Below are 25,233 nucleotides of genomic sequence, written 5' to 3' on the forward strand. Positions count from 1 at the left end.
TAACTACCACCGGGGGTGTGCTTAAGACACTGTTTTCGAAATTAGAAAAAATGAAAGAAAGAGAAACTCGCAAATGGTGGGAGGCCACCTCCTTGGAAAAATATATCGAATGCGGTAGAATACCGAGAGGATTGCGTATCTACACCGTACCATCGTACGAGAACCCTGATCCGGAATTACTTAGAGATTGGGCAGAGTATACTGCTGACTCGGCGAAAGGCATGGTGAGGATGTTAATAAAATACGCGTGGAGCAATAGAGACAAATGCCTTAAAGAAATTGCGGACTTAGAAGAGTTAATTACAAAGGAAAAAGACTCTAAAGAAAAAGATGAATTAAGGGGTACCATGAACCAAAGAATCAAGAAATACGAATTAACCATCCGTAAACGTAAACAGGCGAAATTCCTCAGGGACGAGCAAGATTACCTCACCGGTAGAATTCTCACATTTGCAAAAAAATTTGATGCTACAAGAAAACGTATGGCACAAACAAATGTAATCCCGACTGAGGAGGAAACTGAGGAATCAGAAGTCTCAGAAGGTGAACAAACGGAAAGAACGGAAAGAACCGCAACAACAAATGATCCTTTTTTAGACGAGTTCGAGGTAATCAAGGAAACCCGCCTCCGCCCCCAACAGAGAAATCATCCACCAGTACCTCAACAAAAACAAAGAGGAGGACGCGGAGGGGCAAAAGGAGCAAGAGGTGGGGGCCAGCACGCGGTGGCATCCCCAAGAGTCAACAGGAGCGGATTGAACCGCAGAAGGTAGTGGATAAACAAGACAACAACGTTATCAACCTTTCAAAAAGATCTTTAACGAATGATGAAATTTCTATTCTAAAGAAAGGACTAACCTTCTGTCCAGCCAGCGATTTTGATCCGGTTAATACACGGATCGATCTGTTTAAATACACCAGGAAACTGAAGTTCAAAAAAATCCACCTTCAGAACCCTACTAAAAAGATTGTGGCACCCAATCTTGAAGCCTCCGTTGTAAATCCAAATGGAAGTCAAGTTTGTGAGACATCCAATTTTGAAGCCTCCGCTATAAATCCAAGTGGAAGTCAAGTACGTGAGACACTTAATCTTGAAGCCTCCGTTGTTAATCCAACTGGAAGCCAAACATGTGAAGCACTGGCAAACATTCTTTTGACACCAACTCAAGAGTGGACATTGAACTCGACATCTGGAGACAATTCTTTGCAAAATGACATTGCACAAAAACGTGACCCTAGTCACTTGAAAAATAAATCAAAAAAATTACCCATCACCAATTTTGATGCAATCGATCTTTTCAACGAAGCTGTATTAGAGGATCTCGATAAAATAGCTTCTGGAACAAGAAATAAGATAAACGACAAAAGATCAAATATAACGAAAAAAGAATGGCAAGCGATTAGATCACTAAAAGAGGACACCTCAATTGAAATTAAACCATCCGACAAAGGAGGTAACATCGTGATATTTGACCGAGAGCATTATCTAACTGAAGCTCACAGACAATTAAAGGACAAAGAATGTTACACTCCTATATCGAGAACGGAATACAACAGGAGCATTGTAACGTTTCACAAGATGCTAGATGACTGGCAAAAAGAGGGAATGCTATCAATGGACGAATACCTCTTTTTAAAATGTGATGCACCTATAGTACCAACGTTTTACCACCTACCAAAGGTGCACAAACATGCCAAAAGGCCTCCTGGGCGTCCGATAGTGTCCTCCATAGGAAGCCTGCTTGAAAACACTTCCAGATTTGTGGACTCCTATCTGTCTCCCTTTGTAAGAAGCCTTCCTTCTTATTTGAAAGACACTCAAGACTTTTTAAATATCATGGACAATGTTACTTGGGATTCAGGAATGCTGTTGATCACACTGGATGTGGTTAACCTTTATACCTGTATTAATCACGAACAAGGTCTGTGTGCTGTTAAATGGTTTCTGGACACCAAACAGGAGCATTTTAATACCCACAGTGCAATGATATTGTCCATGATCAGGTTTTGCCTGTATAATAACATCTTTCTGTTTGACGGGACACTGTATAATCAAATAAGAGGTACTTCCATGGGTTCGTGCTTCTCCCCCAGCTATGCGAATCTTTTCGTAGGATGGTGGGAGAAGCACGAAGCCTGGAACGACTCAAATCGGCAGTGGACGGATAAGATACTTATGTGGACGAGGTATATCGATGACCTCTTTATAATTTGGCAGGGAGATCGCCAATCAGCAGAGGAGTACATTTCCCAACTAAATACTAATACGCTTAATTTAAAGTTTACTAGTACCATCAGCACCAACTGTATTAACTATTTAGATCTGGAGGTATTTGTACACAATAACATCTTAAACACCAGATTGTACAGAAAGCCCACTGCAGGGAATGCAGTCTTGCATGCAAAATCATACCATCCAAGAAGCTTAATAAAAAATGTACCATATGGCGAATTTTTACGCCTTAAGAGAAATTGTTCTCTTACTCAAGACTATACTCTTGCTGCTGCTGAGGCGAAAAACAGATTTGAGGATAGGGGATACAATAGGAATATCCTGTCCCAGGCCAGTGAAAAAGCCTCTATAGCTAACAGGAGGGATCTCCTAGTTCCTAAATTAAAAACTGAGGCACCTGATGAGATTCGTATGATTACGGAATTCAACACAAAATCAGGCGAAATAACGAAAATTTTTCGTAAACACTGGCATTTATTAACTTCTGACAGAATCCTCAAGGGAAATCTGCCGCCAAAACCGTTAATCACATACAAAAGATGTCCGTCTTTGGCGGATCATCTGGTCCACAGCCACTTTAAACCAGTGATTAAACCTGTCCAAATTTCCAAATCGGTGGGGTTCTTTCCTTGTTTAAAATGCAAGGCATGCAAATTTAGTGAAAAAACATCTGAATACCCAAATCGCACAGGCGAGAACAAACCCAATTTGAAAATAAAACAGTTGCTCAATTGCAACTCGGAGTACACGGTGTACTGTCTAACCTGTCCATGCAAACTACGATATATTGGTAGTACCATCAAACCCGCGAAACTTAGGGTCCTTGAGCATATGCGGGCCATTACCAATAATGACAAAGCATATCCGGTAGCCCGCCACTTTGCCTTACACCATCAGAGCAAGTGGGAAAAATTAAGCTACTATTGTATGGATCAGGTCCCCAAATCAGAACGGGGAGGTGATAGGGAAAAAGCCCTGCGCATCTTAGAATCAAAACACATCATTAATTAATTGGGAAGAGTCTGTGTGGCTGTGACCTTCACAGCCTGTTCCAGCGCAGGAAATCAACACAATTTTGGAGGTTATTAGACAGACTGGGGCCCACTGGAGGGCTGTGAACAAAATGTATTTGATACAGGCGAATGAAAATCAATTGCAATCATCGGACCCCACCAGAGGGGAAGAATTGGGACTGCCACGCCCAGCATGCATTTCACTGGGGAAAAGCATGCAACAGATGGGAGAAATACTCGTGACAGTCCAGCCCGGATTTTGCAGTGTGCCTACCCCATGATTAAGGTGCAGGTGTGCACAGAAACGCGTCGGGGATTTTAATCACCAGCCTGTTCAATCGCCTCATTTTGAAATAAAGGTTCTGTGAAAATGTTCCTGTGGAGTGCTGCTTTAAAGCTTGGAGGCTTTGTGGGAACATATATATATATATATATATATATATATATATATAAATGAATTGCTGCTCCATGGTCTGCTGGCCAGACTTCTTAAACTCTTAGACAGTCATCGTAAACCGAAGGCGACATTAAAACAAGCACCTGCAATGCAATAAGTCTTGCATTTAAGTGAGTTTGAGCTATTGCCATTGTAAATGACAATGCCTTTTATTTTTGTTTTTAAAACATAAATAAAAGGCACTGTCATTTACAATGCCAATAGCTTAAACTCTCACAAATGCGAGACCCATTGCATTCCAAATGTTTGAAGCCATCACTGAGTTGCCTCATTCGCTCTCCCATGGCCCCTGAAGAGCTCCCAGTTAGCTACTAGGTAAATAAAGAAGCCAGTGGTCACAACTGAGCACAAGAAACCATCATGCCCTCGTGCAGTAAGAGAAACTCATTAAAGAAAATAGTGCTTACAGACTAAAGAAAACGTACTGTTTAACAATGGAAGTAAAAGGCCCAGTACTCATGGGAGGTTACCAATGAAGACAAGGCGGTAGTAAGGAGGGACTAACAAGCCTAATACAAATCATAAGCCACCATTTAAGAAGGACGAAGACACAGCTAATGACAAATATAGGTGGAGAGTGGGCGGGGCTTCTCGTACATACTCCACTTCGGCATGGCTCGCAGAGCAGCGCATGCGCTGCCCAGGCTCGACCTAAAAATGTAGTTATCTGGCTGCATAACAAACTCACTTGAGGTACAGGTTTGGAAACTAGCAATGAGTTATTTCATGTTAGGAATGCTTAGAAAGGTATTAGACCTACCCTCCTCATCACAGAGGATCTTGGTCTTTGCCCTTGTTTTGTTGCACCTGGACTACGGTAATTCCCTCTATCTCAGAATCCCTCCAATTTTTTGTTTGGAGGGGACGGGTGGTGCAGATTGATGCTGCCCGCCTTCTTCTGAGGATCCTGAAGCAACACTCTGTAACAAATTCTCTTGCCTATCAGCACTGGCTACCTGTCAGGATCCAATTCAAAGGTGCCTGCATGGCCCATCGAGCTTATCATAAAAAGGACACTGTGCAGTTACATTGGTCCCTATACACCTATAAGGACCATGAGATATTCAAATTCATTTAGCACGGTGGCCCCTAAAGTCCAGAAGGTCCGAAGTGGGAGTCACTCCTTTGCCTATCTTGTTCATAAACTACAGAATTCCTGGCCTATCAGGACACCAAAGATTAATTGAGTTTCAGGAATTTGTTTAAAACCTTGGTATTTGTCTACAAAGGGTGTAATCAGAGCTTGTACTCTTGTTCAGCGCTGGGAGGCCTGTTGGGTAGCCACTTGCTTTATAAATGTCGAGAATATAATATAATACATATATTTAGTTCACAATGCCCGTATTCACCAATTTGCCAAATGTGCTTGTGTGATACAGTTGTCATAACTACTCGAAACACTAATGTCCTTAGTATGTTGGCATCATGTATCCCACAGTTGCTGGTGAAATTAGACAAAGTCCTAGTTTTTTGTAAAATATGCATGGATCTCAATTTTTCTTTCTAACTGTATACATATACAAAAACACATTCTATATTTTTCAGTCTCCAACTTTTGAATCCATGATTTCTCCCTAGCAGCAGTGTTAAATAATTCCATGTTAAGTTGGGGTACTTTTAAAGAGCTTGTGTGCATGAACCTTTTGACTCTGTAGGGGTAACACAACCTAGTAACAATACCTGGGGTATGGAAATGTATTGGTCAAAAAGCCAAATTTTCAAGTGGTTTTAGAAGATGAGTTTCAGATCAAAGAATTAAGAGTAGAGTGTTCCAAATGTTTGCCGCACCTATAAGTAATGCTTTGTCATCGCTGGAGGCTTTAATTGTACTGAAGGCAGAAAGCAAGAATAAGTTTCCGGAACGCTGGTGTCTAGAGGGATTGTGCTACAAAAATAAGGATGGAAGAAACATTGGAGAACGATTGTGAATGGCTTTAGACATAGATGTGAAAATAATGCTGCGATGAGCATGAAGCCAGTGAAGCATTCATACGATGGGCATAATATGGCCCGCCTGGTGCAGCCAACAAGAAGGCGAGCTGCTGCTTTTTGCATCAGTTTAAAGAGGTTGAATCGGTTTGTTAGACGAAACCAAGTAGACTGAATTAGTGTTGCCCATCAGTACGCTCACAACCACTCTAGAGAAGTCTGTGAGTTTAAGAGATTGAATCGGTTTGTTAGACGAAACCAAGTAGACTGAATTAGCGTTGCCCATCAGTGCGCTCACAACCACTCTAGAGAAGTCTGTGAGTTTAAGAAATTGAATCGGTTTGTTAGACGAAACCAAGTAGACTGAATTAGCGTTGCCCATCAGTGTGCTCACAACCACTCTAGAGAAGTCTGTGAGTTTAAGAAATTGAATCAGTCTGTTAGACGAAACCAAGTAGACTGAATTAGCGTTGCCCATCAGTGCGCTCACAAGCACTCTAGAGAAGTCGGCGTACAGAAAAGGGAGAGTTATCTTTGGAACTTTGAGCTGAAGAAAGCCGTTGTTTGTTTCATTGGTCACCTGAAGTTCCAATGACCACAAACAGTCAAGGTAAATACTTGAATTTCGGCATTACCAGGGGCAGGTCGAGTGCCCAATGACACAGACCAGGAAGAGTCATTTCATTGATTAGTGTTGGGGTGGAGTTGTGGAGAGGTAATGGAAACCTCAGTTTTTAAGGATTCAGCTTTAGAAAATTAGAGGACCTCTACTGTTAAGTAATTGCTCAGCAATTGTTAAGGTTATCTTGGTTAGAGTTTGTGTATTGTGAAAGCGGGACGTGGTAAAGACACCATTGGCATACATATAGATTGTGACGCGTATTGTGTGATAACCTAGCAAGAGTTGATGCATGAAAATCTAATAGCATTGGTGAGATTGTGGAACACCACATTTTACCAATATGGGGTTAGACCTGAGGAGAGGAAGTGAGACAGCCTGAACTCTGTGGGTAAGAAAGGCTTGAACCGATCTTAATACCCAAGATGCCAGGCTCTTTTAAGGTTATTGAGTGGTGTTGTTGATAGTATTGAACACCGCAGAGGAGTCTAAGAGTATAAGGGTTCTAACACCACAATCATCTTTCATCTATATCGCAGAACACCACTACCCGATGCAATGACTGGGTCTACCGGTTAACCTTTTCAGAACTGGCAGTTAGAAGCGGGATTTTTGGAGGAAGATGAACTCAATATTGTCATCATGAATGATATCTCTTCCTCGAGGATATAGTGTGTTTCTTCCAGGAGATTAGCCCACCACCTGCTCATTAGATAAGTTACTGCTGAAAGCTAGAGACGTGTATGAAGGGAAAGCTTATACATTGCAATAAATGCCATGTATTTTAGCATTAGGCTCCAACTGACCCTTTTCTAGTGAGAGCTCTGGTCAGTTGAAGTGTCAGTTTATTTCAAGTACTCTGCTGCTTGTTGTTTTTTTGCATTACAAGCATGTTGGATTGTAGGGCTTCCCAGAGTGTTGTGTTTTATTTTGTACAATTACTATTTATTTAAAGTCTGAGTATCCCTAGCTAATGGTTGTTCCCGGTGTAGCTGTGTCCACCATTCATCCACCTGTTTAGAGGATAGGCCAGCCGGTTTGCCTGAACTCTGCCGTTAACTTAGGGCAAACTTAAGTCCTCTATTAGCAGGTAACACAGTTGAAGACTCTGTACATTCCCTGCACTTAAGACACAGCCCATAGTACAAGGCCATGAAGTTCTCTGACGTTAACCTAGGGCCATGGTTTACTTGGGGTCCCTTAAATTCCCAGATCATCCTAGTATATAAGTCAAGAATACTTTGAAGACCAGACATGAGAACAGCAGGTCCTGAAGGAGAACTGCACCAAAGGCAGCCCGTGCTCTGCGGCGCGAAACGCCCTGTATGGGGCAACTTTATCTGGCTGTTAGGCAAACGTTTGCGCTGCCTCAGACTCCGCGGTGCTTACATTGACCTGAGCTGCTGAATTTGATGCGGATGGTCCGAGGGGATCATTCCTCCTAATGAATTCAAGGCCCAGTTCCCAATGCCCATGCTAAAACTAGAAATGGCAGAACCACACAGAGGCACACCACTCATCTGCCGCAACAGTCACACCACTCCTCTTGCACACACGCACTACTACTCTGACCTCCTCCTGGATGCATACAGGGAGTCTTATACCATACACATTACTCACCCTGCATTCGCACAGCTCATCCTTACTGACGCAGCTTCACCGTTCACCCCGGACTCTCAAAGGCAGACTCTTCGCCCTACAAGAAGACTGCGTTCATGTGACACTCCCTTCACATTTCACACCGCTTAACTTTTACTTGCACACCCTACAATCACCCCCTCACCCTCCTGTCATATGGACACTCCCGTCACAATAAACACTGCTCACACTGTACACAGACAGCTACACTGCTCACCCAGGACCAACGCTCGCCTCCACCCTCACAGGCATCACGTCCATCTAGAAGTTACAAATGATGGCAGTCTTATGGGCACACACCTCACCCCACAACCACAAAGGCACTTTTCACCCTCCACTCACACTGGCATACCTCTCAGCCCACATGAACAATAGACACCACTCACATGACTCTCACAATGTGCACTCCTCCTGCATTCACCCAGGAACATCGTTCACTCTATGCACTTAGGCACTGCTGTCACAAGGCACTCCCCTCACCCTACACCCACAGAGGAGGGCCACTCGCCCTGCACTCACACAGAGGTCACCCTCCACGCACACAGCACTCTCTTCACAAAGCACCCCCCTCAACCTGCACCCACACAGCCGCACAGCACACCCTGCACTCCATCATACCCCCACCCTGTACTTGCATAGGCACTCTCCCACCCTACACCCGCAGAGGAGCATCGCTCACCCTGCACTCAGTGTACACTGCTTACGCAGACGCACTGCCCACTCTATACGCACACAGTCTCACCACTCACCATACACAAATACTCTCCTCAAAACATACCAAACGGCGTGCACTTACACACTGTGAACTCACAAAAGTACAGTATCACCCTGCAACCGTACAGGCTAACACATCACACTGCTACCACAGAGGAATTAACTTTACACTGCACTCAAAAAGACAGTGTTTACTGCGCACTTGCACAGGCACTAATAATTCAGGTACAACAATACCCCGCACTCAGAGGCAACCCATTCACCTTGTACTCACAATACACACACTTGCACTCATAATATACACTGCTTATCCTGCACCACTCGCAATACACACCGCTCATCCTGCACCACTCACCATACACACCGCTCATCCTACACCACTCACAATACACACCGCTCATCCTGCACCACTCACAATACACACCACTCATCCTGCATCACTCGCAATACACACCGCTCATCCTGCACCACTCACAATACACACCGCTCATCCTGCACCACTCACCATACACACCGCTCATCCTACACCACTCACAATACACACCGCTCATCCTGCACCACTCACAATACACACCACTCATCCTGCATCACTCGCAATACACATCGCTCATCCTGCACCATTCACAATACACACCGCTCATCCTGCACCACTCACAATACACACCGCTCATCCTGCACCACTCACAATACACGCCGCTCATCCTGCACTCACATTACACGCCGCTCATCCTGCACCACTCACAATACACACCACTCATCCTGCACCACTCACAATACACACCGCTCATCCTGCACCACTCACAATACAAACCGCTCATCTTGCACTCACAATATATACTGCGTATCCTGCACCACTCACAATACACCCCCCGCATCCTGCACCACTCACAATACACACCGCTCATCCTGCACCACTCACAATACACACCGCTCATCCTGCACCACTCACCCTACACACCGCTCATCCTGCACCACTCACAATACACACCGCTCATCCTACACCACTCCCCATACACACCGCTCATCCTGCACCACTCTCAATACACACCACTCATCCTGCACCACTCACAATACACACCACTCAACCTGCATCACTTGCAATACACACCGCTCATCCTGCACCACTCACAATACAAACCGCTCATCCTGCACCACTCACAATACACACCGCTCATCCTGCACCACTCACAATACACGCCGCTCATCCTGCACTCACATTACACGCCGCTCATCCTGCACCACTCACAATACACACCACTCATCCTGCACCACTCACAATACACACCGCTCATCCTGCACCACTCACAATACAAACCGCTCATCTTGCACTCACAATATATACTGCGTATCCTGCACCACTCACAATACACCCCCCGCATCCTGCACCACTCACAATACACACCGCTCATCCTGCACCACTCACAATACACACCGCTCATCCTGCACCACTCACCCTACACACCGCTCATCCTGCACCACTCACAATACACACCGCTCATCCTACACCACTCCCCATACACACCGCTCATCCTGCACCACTCTCAATACACACCACTCATCCTGCACCACTCACAATACACACCACTCAACCTGCATCACTTGCAATACACACCGCTCATCCTGCACCACTCACAATACAAACCGCTCATCTTGCACTCACAATATATACTGCTTATCCTGCACCAATCGCAATACACACAGCTCATCCTGCACCACTCACAATACAAACCGCTCATCTTGCACTCACAATATATACTGCGTATCCTGCACCACTCACAATACACCCCGCTCATCCTGCATCACTCACAATACACACCGCTCATCCTGCACCACTCGCAATACACACCACTCATCGTGCACCACTCACAATACACACCGCTCATCCTGCACCACTCACCATACACACCGCTCATCCTGCACCACTCACCATACACACCGGTCATCCTGCACCACTCACCATACACACCGCTCATCCTGCATCACTCGCAATACACACCACTCATCCTGCACCACTCGCAATACACACCGCTCATCCTGCACCACTCACCATACACACCGCTCATCCTGCACCACTCACCATACACACCGCTCATCCTGCACCACTCACCATACACACCGCTCATCCTGCATCACTCGCAATACACACCACTCATCCTGCACCACTCGCAATACACACCGCTCATCCTGCACCACTCACAATACACACCGCTCATCCTGCACCACTCACAATACACACCGCTCATCCTGCACCACTCACCATACACACCGCTCATCCTGCACCACTCTCAATACACACCACTCATCCTGCACCACTCACAATACACACCCCTCAACCTGCATCACTTGCAATACACACCGCTCATCCTGCACCACTCACAATACAAACCGCTCATCTTGCACTCACAATATATACTGCTTATCCTGCACCAATCGCAATACACACAGCTCATCCTGCACCACTCACAATACAAACCGCTCATCTTGCACTCACAATATATACTGCGTATCCTGCACCACTCACAATACACCCCGCTCATCCTGCATCACTCACAATACACACCGCTCATCCTGCACCACTCGCAATACACACCACTCATCCTGCACCATTCACAATACACACCACTCATCCTTTACCACTCACAATACACACCGCTCATCCTGCACCACTCACAATACACGCCGCTCATCCTGCACTCAAATTACATGCCGCTCATCCTGCACCACTCACAATACACACCAATCATCCGGCACCACTCTCAATACCCACCGCTCATCCTACACCACTCACCATACACACCGCTCATCCCGCACCACTCTCAATACGCACCACTCTCAATACACACCACTCATCCTGCACCACTCACAATACACACCACTCAACCTGCATCACTTGCAATACACACCGCTCATCCTGCACCACTCTCTATACACACCACTCATCCTGCACCATTCACAATACACACCACTCATCCTTTACCACTCACAATACACACCGCTCATCCTGCACCACTCACAATACACGCCGCTCATCCTGCACTCAAATTACATGCCGCTCATCCTGCACCACTCGCAATACACACCGCTCATCCTGCACCACTCACAATACACACCACTCATCCTTTACCACTCACAATACACACCGCTCATCCTGCACCACTCACAATACACGCCGCTCATCCTGCACCACTCACAATACACGCCGCTCATCCTGCACTCACATTACACGCCACTCATCCTGCACCACTCACAATACACACCGCTCATCCTGCACCACTCACCATACACACGGCTCATCCTGCACCACTCACAATACACACCACTCATCCTGCACCACTCACAATACACACCGCTCATCCTGCATCACTCGCAATACACACCGCTCATCCTGCACTCACATTACACATCGCTCATCCTGCACCACTCACAATACAAACCGCTCATCTTGCACTCACAATATATACTGCTTATCCTGCACCAATCTCAATACACACAGCTCATCCTGCATCACTCACAATACAAACCGCTCATCTTGCACTCACAATATATACTGTGTATCCTGCACCAATCGCAATACACGCCACTCACCCTGCACCACTTACAATACACACCGCTGTGTCCACAAAATATGCAGGTTTTTATTCATAAATTAACCGATCCAAGTTGGATCAGTAAATCTTTTTAAACTTTAAAATCTTTTTTATTATTATTAATGGCAGTGTGATGGGACGAAAGCAACACGGAGGGAGCGGATGTGGGGAAACAAAACAGTGAGTAATATGGAGCACGAGGGGAAGTAAACGGGTGAGAGAGCTGGGTGGTGAAAAAAGGCGAGAAAGCAAGGCAGGTAGAGAAGCGCGTGATGGAGGGTGGCAGGGGAGAAGCGCTCGGGCATGAGAGAACAACTTAGATCTTTGAATGCAGGTTATGCAGTTGTGTGTACATACACAACATTGTCTTCTTTCCTGTGCGTATCAGGGAGCTGTGAGTTCACAGTCACTGACCAAGACGTCTTGTGGAGCCTGAAAAACCTACAGGCCACCTCACGAGCCCCTTACTTCTTTCCATATTTCTGCCACCAGTCCTCTGGTGTGTCAGCTGGGAGACATTGTCTACATTGAAGACACAGGTTACATTCCTAAGGAGAATGTGGTACTTTTCCAGAAGTGACAGTTAACAAAGACAGAGCTGGGAGCGCTGTCTTACCTGCAGTGGGTACAAGGAGGGTGGTGATGGGAACTGCTTCACAAGTACCACCCGAGGCTCTACCTCGAACAGCAGGCAGGGCTGAACAAGCTGCTGCAAGAAGAGGCTGTGCCAGTCCACACTCATACCAGCTGGGCGCCGCCACGACTCGCTGTCTCACCCACATGCTGTGCCCGGGCTGCATTGTGGCATGAGCCAATGAAACTGGCAATTCCAGTACGACCGGTGAACTCTGAAATATACATCTACATGGTAGACAAGTCAACTGAAGATCAAAAAGAGTAAGAATGACTAAATCCAGTACACACAGCAACAACGATATTCATATGTGTGACCGGGGCAGGGGGGCTAGGAATATTCACAGTGGTAACAACAGGCTCAACAGACACTTGACCAGTATACCGTTTTAAACTGGGTTTTATTTTTATAGTTCTCTTTGTGCGAAACGTAAGTCTCTCCCTCGCAAACTCAATATTATCCGTGGTGGTGATCTTCGGGACACGCAGTTATTACAGCATGGAGGTTCCAGGGCACGCAAGATGGTTCAGCGTCGGGACCACTCCAGGTTGATTACGGGCTGTAAGGTGGGTCTCGTTTCTCAGTCCGGTAACATGAAAGAGAATGGACAGAGGGAGACCGTTAGTTGCTATATCTGATAAGCGTTTGCACCCAAAGGATTCCCGTGGTTGTGAGGGACACCGGTGTATATACAAACACTTCTTGTGCAAACACGTGATAACACTTAGGGTAGGAGTGCGGTAAGGAAGGAAGAAAGTAGGAAGGATACACAGGGAGCAGAACGTACAAGGGTTTTTACACTATTTACTCGGGGCGCTCTTTCTCCCCACCCAGGCTGCCCAACGCCGTCGTACCTGGTTAAGCCATACTCCTCCCCCGGGAGTATGGCACGGCGACTCGCAGGAACGTTGGCCTCCTGGCTTTCCGTCTGCTTCTCGTCCTCGGCTTTCTCCCAGCTTTCCGTCTGCTTCTCGTCCTCGGTTTTCTCCTACGTCTTCTTCCTCCCGTCGGTGTGCTTCGCGTCCTCCGTCCGTTGGCTCTCCGATGACGTCACACGCTGCGTACAGGGCTTCCCCTGTTTTCAACCATTCCGGACTGTCGACGTCAGCAGAAGGCGGTCCTCCTTGGTAGTCGTCGCCCTCCCACTTAAAGGGACTTGAGTACGCTTCTTCAGGCTGCTCTACCTCCCAATCGTTCTGCAGGGTCGCAGTCTGTAGATTAGAAGAGTCACAGTCATAGACACAGTCAGGGTTCCACCATTCCTTCCTATCGCTATCACGCAGCCCGACCCTGTTACAATATGGTTTTACACTGCTTCTAGAAATCAAGTTGTTGGTTCCACATTCACCCCAATTCGGTTCACTTGACGGACTAAGCTATAAACACTGAGTTGTGTTTTCCGAGAAACATTTAAATATGAAATGTGACGACATTTGTCAGGCAGGTACATCTTCTCGACCCTTTGTTTACATTCAGTGTCCCAATGTTTAATATAATTTATAGATCTTGCCTATCAGCAGGGCCGGCTTTAGCACTGGTGGCGCCCAGTGCGACAATGTTTTTTGGCGACCCCCCCAATGACCACCACCACCACAGATTCCCTCCCTACCACCCTTTAATAGTCTCGATAACCACTCTATCTCAAATGCATTTAATTAATTTTAAAGCGTCACACATAAAAGTGAAGGGTGTCAGAGCACTTTATATAACACAACATTAGACAGAGACTATCAACCATAGGTGTGTAAATCAGTGTATAGAAAATGTTACATAAAACAGATGACAATAAGGGGTGGATTCACATGACATCCGTACATGTAGGCAGTATTATTAAAAAGTAATTGGTGTGGAGAAGCACAAACACTGAATTTAAAATGCAACACAATCGATTGGGGCTCTCTTTAAGGACGAGAACTGACTTGTACCGAAAAGAACCCTCTTTGTAACATTAGAATGATTAAAGTCTAGGGAAAAACCCCATACGCTGTAATCTATACCTTGAATTCTGTACACAGTTCTTTGATTGCAGTTAATAGCTCACTGTAAAGTGCAAATAACAAAAGGAAGAAGTCTCTGACAAAAGCAATAACCCACTGACGTGTTTACATTACCTTCACTTTGTTATCTGCATGGTACATGTTCTTTGCAGCAGGGATATAAACCCTCTGCGCTACTGAATCAAAAATTCCATGAGTCAAAACTATTAAACAAAACTCCTATCTCGTCAGGAAGAACAATAATCACCGGAGTTTTCTTGACATTTTAATTGTTGACAGAAAATTGCTGGAGCCCAGCAAGTGGCAGCAGGTGCTTTTAAGCACAGTATAAACTGACAAACAGGCGCCCCCACGAGAAGTCGGCACCCAGTGCAGTGGCACCGGTCGCACCGACCCAGTGCCGGTCCTGCCTACAGCCAGCTCAAGCTCTATTTTGAACTTACAGGGGCCTAACAGCCCACTCATTGCTTATCAGTGGTTGGCTTTTTGTCCATCTCACTTGCTTCTTATTCGATGGTTGCCTCTTGATCTTGTTTGTCTCTTCCCTGGAGCATAGTCACCTTACCATACTTTTGACTGATTTGTACATTTGCATTGCTCTATTTTAGGGAACTACTTTTTTCTTTTTGTTTAAGCACACAATGAGTGCATGTGTGCTCCAGCTCTCTCTTTCTTTCATGTGCTTTCCCCCTACCAAATATCCTGCCACCGTGTCTTGTGTCGCTGTCTCTTTGTGCTGCTCTCTGTCTCTCCAAGCAACCTCTGCCTCCCGCTGAGCTCTTTTGCTCTCTCCCTCATTCTCCATTACCTCTGTGTTCTCTCTGGGGTCCTGCTTGCGCTCTCCATCTTGTGTACTTCTCCTGTGCCAAACTCCCCCTCCCACAGCGTTCTGTGCATTGTGTGCTGCTTTTCACCTACTCCTGCTACTCGGTTGCCTTCACCGACTTGTAGGGCCTTATTTTTACTTCATGCTTGTGCGCTAAAAATGTGTTTGTCTTGCCAATATAGCCAAAAGGCAAAATCTATTAGTTTTGCCAATGCTTTATATTTTTCCTTCGATAATTAAATGCATGAAGAATAACATCTTATGCATTAGACAATGACAAAGAACAGAAATTATACAAATGTTAGATATAGTTCCATAAAAATGCATTAACTAGAACATTTTATAAGTAATGATTAATTGACAAACTTAAGTAATATCATTTTTTTTGCCACTTAGGATTCGCGAAAACAAAAGGAAATGCAACCTGGATAGAAACCATTGCAAAACAAGCATTGACAAGGTCAGTATTTCTAGCTTTACCGCACCAACGCATGTAAATACAGGCTTTCACAAACGCTGTTTACATTTGTTCTTTGCACTCGTTGATTATCGTCTGAAATGCTGCCATACTAGGTTTGCAATGCAGAACAAGCATTGGAAATGCAATAGGTCTCGGATTTATTTGAGTTAGAGCTAATGGCATTGTAAATGGCAATGTCTTTTAGCCATGTATTATGGAGTGTATGCATGTGGTGTGTAATGTGGTTTGGATTGGAATTGTTCAGCCTGCACACTCACAAACTGTTCACCCTGCACACTCACAAACTGTTCACCTTGCACACTCACAAACTGTTCACCCTGCACGCTCACACATTGTTCACCCTGCACGCTCACACACTGCTCACCCTACACGCTCACAGACTGCTCACCCTACACGCTCACAGACTGTAAACCCTGCACGCTCACACACTGCTCATCCTACACACACACACACTTCACACTCTGCACTTTGCACTCGCACTCTGCACTCTGCACACTCACTCTGCACACTCACTCTGCACTCACTACTCTGCACTCACTACTCACTACTCACACTAGAAATGCATGCCATGTCCGCTCTAACCACAGCCAGTGCAAGCATTGCTCGCGCTAGAAAACGCCCACAGCACAAAATAAATGCACGACCAGAAAAGAAAATAGCATTCAAAATAGAAATAAAATCGCCCAGTGCATGGAACATCTGAAACAAAAAAATAAAATGCATAACATCTGACTGGGAGCACCTATACATTCAGCAGCGTGCAGTAACTACGGGAAGAATTATCCAATTTACAATAAATAAATAGCATCCTCTTCATCATACCTAACGCATACAACAGCCGATTGCAATAACAGACTGCTTATAGAACGCATGGTGTAAACATAGAAATATGGGTATGCTTTTAGATGTGTCAATATACCAATATTTTATTAGATTGAATATCTGATATTTAGAGGCATTTTCGGCGTGCTCTTTCAAAAAAGTACCGACTGTATGTCAGATCTTCGTAAAGAGCAAATGCAAAACCACTACACAATCTCAAACGCTAAAATGGAATGCAACAGCTGACTAGTAAACCCACAGCGAGCACTCAACCTCAGATCAGGAAAATACTCACTGACCTGAAGAAGCGTCCAGTCAGTGCACGCAGCATCAGACAAATAACATGGTATGCAGACACTGCTGCAAATAACATCTGCTACTTCATGCAGCATACACATTGCGAAAATACAGAATGTATGCAACTACTGCATTAAACATTGACCACACGTTTACAGCATATGCACAAAAATGCTGCATATATGCATATGCAGTCTGGGTACATAGTACAGCGCAGACCTGCACTGACATCGCGGATCATTGCAGTAAGCACAGCTGTAGTAAAACATCTTAATTCACAAATCATTATACAAGCTTAACACTCTTGCATGGACATTTATATTTATTGCTACACAGCTCCATAATGACTTGAGGAATCTTCATTGGAATAGACATCAAAACAAGAAGTGTGCGGAATATATATGTACATATAGACATTTGGATGCCAAGTTGAAGCCTATGTGGATCGAGAGGTGCTTCGCCACACGCCTCTGAAAGAAGATATACTGGTGCTTGTAAAAGATCAGGAGAGATGATTCCCAACCATCCTGGAAGGGAGTAAAAGGCAGTGCAGGCGCTGTCTCAGTGAGTGTGTGCAGAGAAGGCAGGCGGGCGCCGCTTACCTCTCTGGGGCTACTCCTGCTGCAGAATCGCGTCCACGGGTTTGAGGGGCTGTTTTCTTGTCCAAGGAGGGACGGTTAGAGGTGAGAGGTAGCTGCTGTGCATACATGCTTTTATGCAAGGGCACCGACTACTGTAGAAGTTAGGCAAAAAAAAAAGCAATCACATTGAAGTGAAATGAGTGACCGTGCGTTTCAGGCACCCCCTTTTACGAGAGGGGGTTGTCATTGTATTAAGAAACGTTTAAAAAGTTTACATGTTTCTCCTATTTAAATGGTTCTATTTCACTTTTTTTTACGTTAATGCGTCTTTGCGCCTCGTTTTTTATACTTTTATCTTCTTGTACGTTGTTTGACGTCACCGACACTCCTAAATACCACTTTCCCCAATGCAGCAATATATTACAGAAGTCAACTTTGGGGTTACCGAGACACGGACCAAAGCTAATTGGAACTTGGGAGAAAGCGAGGTTTAGGTAGCGTTCTAAAAAGCTACTGTAAGTCCCCTGCTCGACGTGTAGTCTTTATTTTTGTTATTTTTGAAATGCATGACTGCCGCTGTCAAAACGGGTGACAGCAACCTAACTCCGCCCTCCCCCCCCGTAACTGTCACACCTGGGGACAGGTTCGTTACTGATAAGTCTTAGTGGGACGCATTGACTGTAACGGGATCACACAGTAAGGCAACTCCGCTGTTACCAAATGATTAAGTTGTAGTTGGACAAACTCCCTAAGCTTCGAACGTCCTTATCTCTGAAGTGCTCCCCGCTGGGGTAGAGCGGCTCAGCTACTGCCCCGGCCTCCGCTCGCTCTGGGAGGGGGTGTGTGAGACGCGGTACACTTATAGGATTGGGCAGAGGGGGGTGGTAGGGTTGGGGGCAGAGTCACTCGCATACGAGTCCTCCGCCTGAACCGCCAGGCAGTTCCCGACGCTCCGGAGACCTTGGTCTGCGTCAGCCCGCACACGGAGCTCCGAGGCGCGCAGGGTGAGCTTCGCCCGCCTCGCGCAGTTTGTAAATAAATATCAGCGGCCTGAGCGGAGGCGCCACCGAGCGGACACTGCACGCAAGTGCGCGAGGCAGACCCATCTCTATTTAAAAAAAGCCGTCTCCGGCAATGAGGAGCAGAGAGTTGAAAAGTGCTTCCGGTTTGGCCGGCAATGCTTCCGGGTCGCCGCAGGCAGCGCGGCGGCCCGCCCTGCACGGGGAAGGGAGGCAGCTTTCGAGGAGGACAGCACCTGGCCGCGAGCGCGTTCTCGTGCGCGTGACCTTAACAAATCGCCGCGCGCGGCCAGTGCTGTCCTCCTCGAAAGCTGACACGCTAGCTATAGGTCTTTGGCGAGAGCGAGCTTCGCTCGCTTCTAGCCGAGACCTAAAAAGGTCCCAAATAAGAACTTCTCTATAGAGGGCATATTGGTGATAAAGAGCTGAATGTGACAAACCGCGTAATAACTGTCCTTTTGAGGCGTGAAAGAGTTCCTCATGCATTGTAAGGCAAGTACTTCCTGGATGCTGGCATGAATGACACCGCAAACAGCCAATAGCACGAGGGGAGAGATTATTACACCTCTAGGTGGACTCAAAGCCCTGCCTGCATATATTTTAGAGAACTGGTAACACCATGCAGACACCTGCACGGGCAATCAGGACCAAACGACATATATTAAGAAACGCTGGGGATAACACTAATATGTTAGCCATTGAAGGGCCCTCAACAACTGCATACAAGTCCAGTTGTGAAATTGTTTCATGCCTCACTTTGTGTGTAAACAGCCTTGGGCATTCAATGTTTACTCCCTCCAATCCTCGCGGCCTCTCGCTCTGGAGTGAAAAGCATGCAGTCCTTGCAATGTAATATCTGCTTGACATTCCTCCTCCCCTCCACTGTGCATCTTCACATCCCTCGGCTTCTCCCTGGACTTGTAGTTGGATCGGGGCGCCGCCTTCGTCCTCCCGTTCATGTCTGTGGTCCAGAGCTGCACTGAGGGGCTGTTCCTTATCTTGGAGGAGAGTGGGGTGGGGTTAGGGTTCACCAGAGTGTCCTCTTTTGCAGCGAATCCAGCTATACAACAGCCCCCTCCACCCCCTCGCCCCCAAGGCCATCTCGCAGAACCAAGGTGTTACATTCACCGAGCGTGCACAGAGTGCGCTTCTTTGGGTCTGGCTGGATCCAGCGTAGACCTGAGGTTTCTGACACTGGGTCAAAGGTCCCCTGGGCACTGCACGTGTCTCACGTACAGCGCGTGCCCTCCTTCCCTTCAGGAACAGGTCTGCCCAGTTCTGCCTGCACCCTCGGGCGACACATTCCTCGGGCTCAAGGGCTCGGTCCTTTTCGGGGTCAGCAGCGGGTCACAGCTACATTCTGGCCTGTGGAAAGAGGAAACTCGGGGTCTAAGCTCAGCGTCGCATCAGACTAGTGTAGGCGGGAGCGAAAGCAACACAGGGGGTGAGGGAAAGCAACACGCAGGATGTGAGTGGGGAAAGGAATGGGGAGAAGCACTTTGGTGAGAGCAGAAGGGAGGACTGCGAGGAGAAGCAGTTGGGCAACAGACAGCAACACAGAGTGCAGGGAGAAACACATACGAGAGATGGCTCCAAAACACAGCAGTTAATAGAGTGCTTCACAGAAAAGGAAAAAAAAGTAGTGTTTCGAAAGCAAGCAGTGGAAGCAGCGATGTCAGTCAAACAAAGAAACTAATAAGGCAATGTTCCGTGGGAAGGACATACACAAGATTGGCAAGCTGGGAGAGAAATAAGAAGCAGCTAAAAATGAGAGTGACAAGGAAAGCCAACCAATGTTAATCATTGGGCAGGCCCCAAGCCCCTCTATGTTCTTAATATAATAAACTGCAATATGCCTGGAAGAGGCAGTGTAAGCGCTGTCTAGACTCTAACCTAATGATCTCTTTTGACATTTTTTCTCCCTGGCTGTGGATAACAGAACTTATTCACCTGTTTTGAGCAAATCATATGTGTGTGAAGGATAAAGTTCACTGGAACTATAAGAAAATATTTCATCTTTAAAAAGCATTTTTGTTTTAATATAGCAAACCAAGGCACTGGTGACTTTCTTTGGACAGGGCAAACTATCTCAACACATGCTAAATCACCCCTGACAGGACAAAGCCGGCTAGATTATTGTAACTGACTCATAATCAACATGTGGTTGACCTCTTGAACCTGTGTCCGTTTTTAATAACCCAGCGTTGGCACTGCAGCGTTCATGCTCACAACAATTAAATTTAGCGGCGTGTTTATTCATGGGCCTGATGCTTGTTAAAGGATGTATTGAGAAATCTTGCACGGTGGCTCGGCATTTTCAGTCCGATTTGCCAGAAGTATTGGAAGCCACGGTCGGAGCCGGAGCCCGCCAAATCCTGCCAAGGGGCCGCCAGTGCCACGATGTATCATTGATCGTTCCGATCCTCGTCGTGGCGGCCCCTGGGGTTTGGCGGCCCTGTGTAGGTGCACACTTTGCACATGCCTAGGGCCGGCCCTGATCGGAGCCGTGGGATAATACTGGCCCTGTCGCTTTATTTCTCTGTGTTTAGGTCATTGAATCCACTACACGTGGGAGAAGATGGTGGTAAGGGGAGATCAAAAGTGGGGATTCACATTTATTATTGAAAAAGCGAACTTTAAGTGGGCCGGTTCTCACCGGTGCTGAGCACCGGCAGTTTTTTTTTAAAGGGAGCCTCGAAACGGGTTTCTGTCGGGCTCTGTTTTGTCTCCTGGCACAGGCGGTCCGTTTTTTCCCGGACTGCAGTGACAGTAGCCACATCGATGTGCGCTGCTCACACTGCGCACCTCTCACTAGTGGAGAAGTTACGGCATGACGTCATTCTAGATGAGCGTTGTAGGGGAAGGTAAGTCTGTGGGGGGGGGATTTATGGCGTGGGCGTGGTTCGGACGGCCCCCGGCCGTCCTCCACACACGCCCACCGTGACGTTAGACTGCCGGCGGCCGGCCGACGCACGCAAGGGGTTAAAGAGAATAATTTTCTCTCTGGATTTCCCTTCTCTTTTTGAAACTCAGGAGCAGCAGGGTTGGATTGGAATTAAAAATGGCCCGGCATGCTAAAAAAAGTGGCCCACCTTTGCATATTTCCTTTCCGCAAAACACTGCTTCATTGAAATTTAAATGGGGGGGGGGGGAGTAAAAAGTGCACGGATTAGTTTACACTGGTGAAACACACCTGAAAACAAGTGAGGCCACTTTTGCTCAGGCCCCCCGCTCAATATGTATATATTAATGGGCCGGCCCAGCGAGAGAAAGGAAGTGACACCTCTGCCCGTTGATAACAGGGAGGTAATAGACGTCCATCTGCCTCCAGAAATAAGGCCACTCACTCACTCACCACTGAGCCGATGGCGGCATCCGAACAATGCAGAAACCGCCCAAATCGGCCCCCCAGGCGTCCCAAAAAAGAAGCACACAGCTGGAATTCGGATACCGGCCCCCTGGGCATTGCACGAGTACCCGCATTACCAATCTGACCCTGAGGAGCAGCAACATTGTCGTGGTGTCACCAGGACTTTAAGTGGAAGCTTTTTCAATATTATATACAAGCCATAGTTTTTATTTTTGTTTTTGTTTTTTATTTAATTTTATTCAGACAGATTAATAGGAAAGCAGATTTACATACACGTATTGCACAGTAATTCTCAGTTCGGACATTTGCATGAGAACTATAGCGACAATAAGCCATACATCTCAATCACGTTACACATAGATACATTCCAGGGATAAATATGCAATCCTATATATATTAGTTCAATCAACAAAAATAGTGGTTTTGGAGACATGGCGTCAGTGTATGTGAGCAGAGCAGGGTTGGGAGCATGGAGGCAGCTGAGTTAATGCGAAAGGAGTAGCTGGCCTGTCAACTCAGCCCGTACTTCTGGAGGTGTCTCTATCTGAACTATATGGGTAGCGTACGCAAGGAGTTAAGCGTTGAGGCATCTATTGGGTTGTTTCCCGTAGGGCTTCAGTTGTCAATGGTATGGTGTCATCAGTGAGGTGCACATCACTATCCCTGAGCCAAGCCCTGAAGGGTTCCCAAATATCTTTCGGGCAAGATACCTTTGGCATGAGATCCCAAAAGGCTGACAGCTGTTCCTGACAATATACTACGTCTCGAATCCACTCAGGAACACGGGGGTGTCTAGGGGCGCCCAATGCATAGCTAGTCTGCACTTTGGGAGCAACAACAACATAGCTGTGAGGCAGCGTGACTCAGGTGGGGTCTCCTCAACATAGCCTAGCAGGGCAACTAGTGGGGAGCATAACAGTGACAGTCCGGTGATGGCCCGTACGGTGTCTTATACCTCCACCAGAAGCTGGATATAACTGGACAATCCCATGCAATGTGTAGAAAGGTGGCAGCTTCAACGTTTGCACTTCCAGCAACACAAATCGCGGAGCAGCTACAGCTTGTATAGCTGTAGGGGGGTACAATAGTATCGATGTAAAAATGTAAAATGTATAAGTCTTAGTTTATAGTTGGGGATAAATAACTTAATTGTGAGCAACAAAATGCCCATTGTTCATCTGTGGGTATATCTACTAGCTCGTTTCTCCGCTGCTCCAGAGCCTTCTGGGCAACCCATGGAGTATTTGTTGCGTGAGAGTATATGCCATCATTTGTGTCTACCTTGCAGGACCTCTTGGCCACCTTGGCGGTAAATAATTCCCCGCTACTCCTGCTCGGCGACTTCAACTTTTGGCCGGGCGATCCGAGGGAGGACTCCTCTTCTAAAGACTTTTCTGCCACACTTCGCTGCCTCAATTTCTTACCCCACGTTTTGGTCCCTACCCATACCCACGGTCATATTCTGGACCAAATCTGGTCCCTACGCTGTAACCTCTCGGCCAACTCTATCCTCCCCTGTGTTTGGTCGGATCATTCCATGATCTCCTTCTCCATCCACTTGGGCCAAGCCGAGAAAGCCTCCCTGCCTAAAAACATCTTGGCTCGGAGTTGGAACAAGACTGATCTCAACGATCTTTCTTCCTCACTGTCTTCATCGGCTCCCACCCTGACCGACCTGTCTTTGGAAAGTCAGGCGGATGCCATTAACACCTGGCTCTCTTCTGCTTGTGACCAGGTTGCCCCACTCAAAAAGATCAAATCAGCTCGCCTTCATGACGCCCACAAGTGGTTTTCCAACGACCTCAAATCCCTGAAATTAGAGCTCAGGCGTTCGGAGCGTCGTTGGCGCCTCAACTACTGCCCTACCCTCCGCCTCAAATACAAAGCCCTCCTCAACAACTATAAAAAAGCCATCTTAGCGGCCAAGTCTAAATATTTTACTGAGCGCGTGGCCCTCTCGGCCAACAAATCTCGCGAGATTTTCTCACTGGTTCACAGTCTTGCCACCTCTGATCGTGCCTGCCTTTCCCCTGCCCCCTCTCAATCGCTCTGCCACTCTTTGAACGATTACTTTATCAACAAAATCATTACCATTAAGGCCAATATTCCTATTGTGCCTCAACCTGATCTGCCTGATCACTCTTACCCGTCTCCCTCTGCTTTGGATCATTTCGAACCAATCTCATCTGAGCTCTTCCTCGACCTGCTTGTCAAGGTCAAGTCCGGCTCCCCCGCGGACTGTGCACCTGCACGGATCCTCAGAACTCTCTACACCAGTTGTCCCATCCCTCCCCTCACTTTTCTCAACTCTTCCCTGGCTTCGGGTTGTGTTCCCTCTTCCTTTAAATCTGCTATTGTTTTTCCTATCTTGAAGAAAGCCGACCTGGACCCCTCCCTTCCATCGAACTTCAGGCCGATCTCCCTTCTCCCCTATCTAGGGAAGATTCTCGAAAGCTACGTGACATCCTGCCTTTCCACCTACATTGAGGAGAACAATATCCTGGCCTCTCACCAGGCTGGTTTTCGTCCCGGCCACTCCACTGAGGGTGTGGTCCTCGCGGTCCTGGATGAACTTAAGGGGAAGGCCGACAGCAACCTCCCCCAGGCCTTGGTCCTTTTGGATCTGTCCGCTGCGTTTGATACGGTCGATCATGCCATCCTTCTCGACCGGGTCAGCGCAGCGGGCATCCAAGGCACTGCCTTCTCCTGGATCGCGTCCTTTCTTCAAGGCAGATCACAGGCAGTTCACCTTTCTGACTTTTCTGCTCCCCCCCTTCCGGTCACTTGTGGGGTACCTCAAGGCTCTTCCCTCTCCCCCTTTCTCTTCAATCTTTATATCCGCGCCCTCATCTCTTCCCTTCTCGAGCTGGGGGTCTCTGTGTATAACTACGCTGACGACCTCCAGCTCGTCTTTGATCTTTCCTCCCCAACTGACTCTCTTCCCAAGTTTTGCTCTACTCTTGTTTTCATTTCCCAGTGGATGAGCTTCAATCATTTGAAGCTCAATCCCGACAAG

The sequence above is a fragment of the Lissotriton helveticus genome, chromosome 12 (genome assembly GCF_964261635.1).
Source record: "Lissotriton helveticus chromosome 12, aLisHel1.1, whole genome shotgun sequence".
NCBI classification, from domain to species: domain Eukaryota; kingdom Metazoa; phylum Chordata; class Amphibia; order Caudata; family Salamandridae; genus Lissotriton; species Lissotriton helveticus.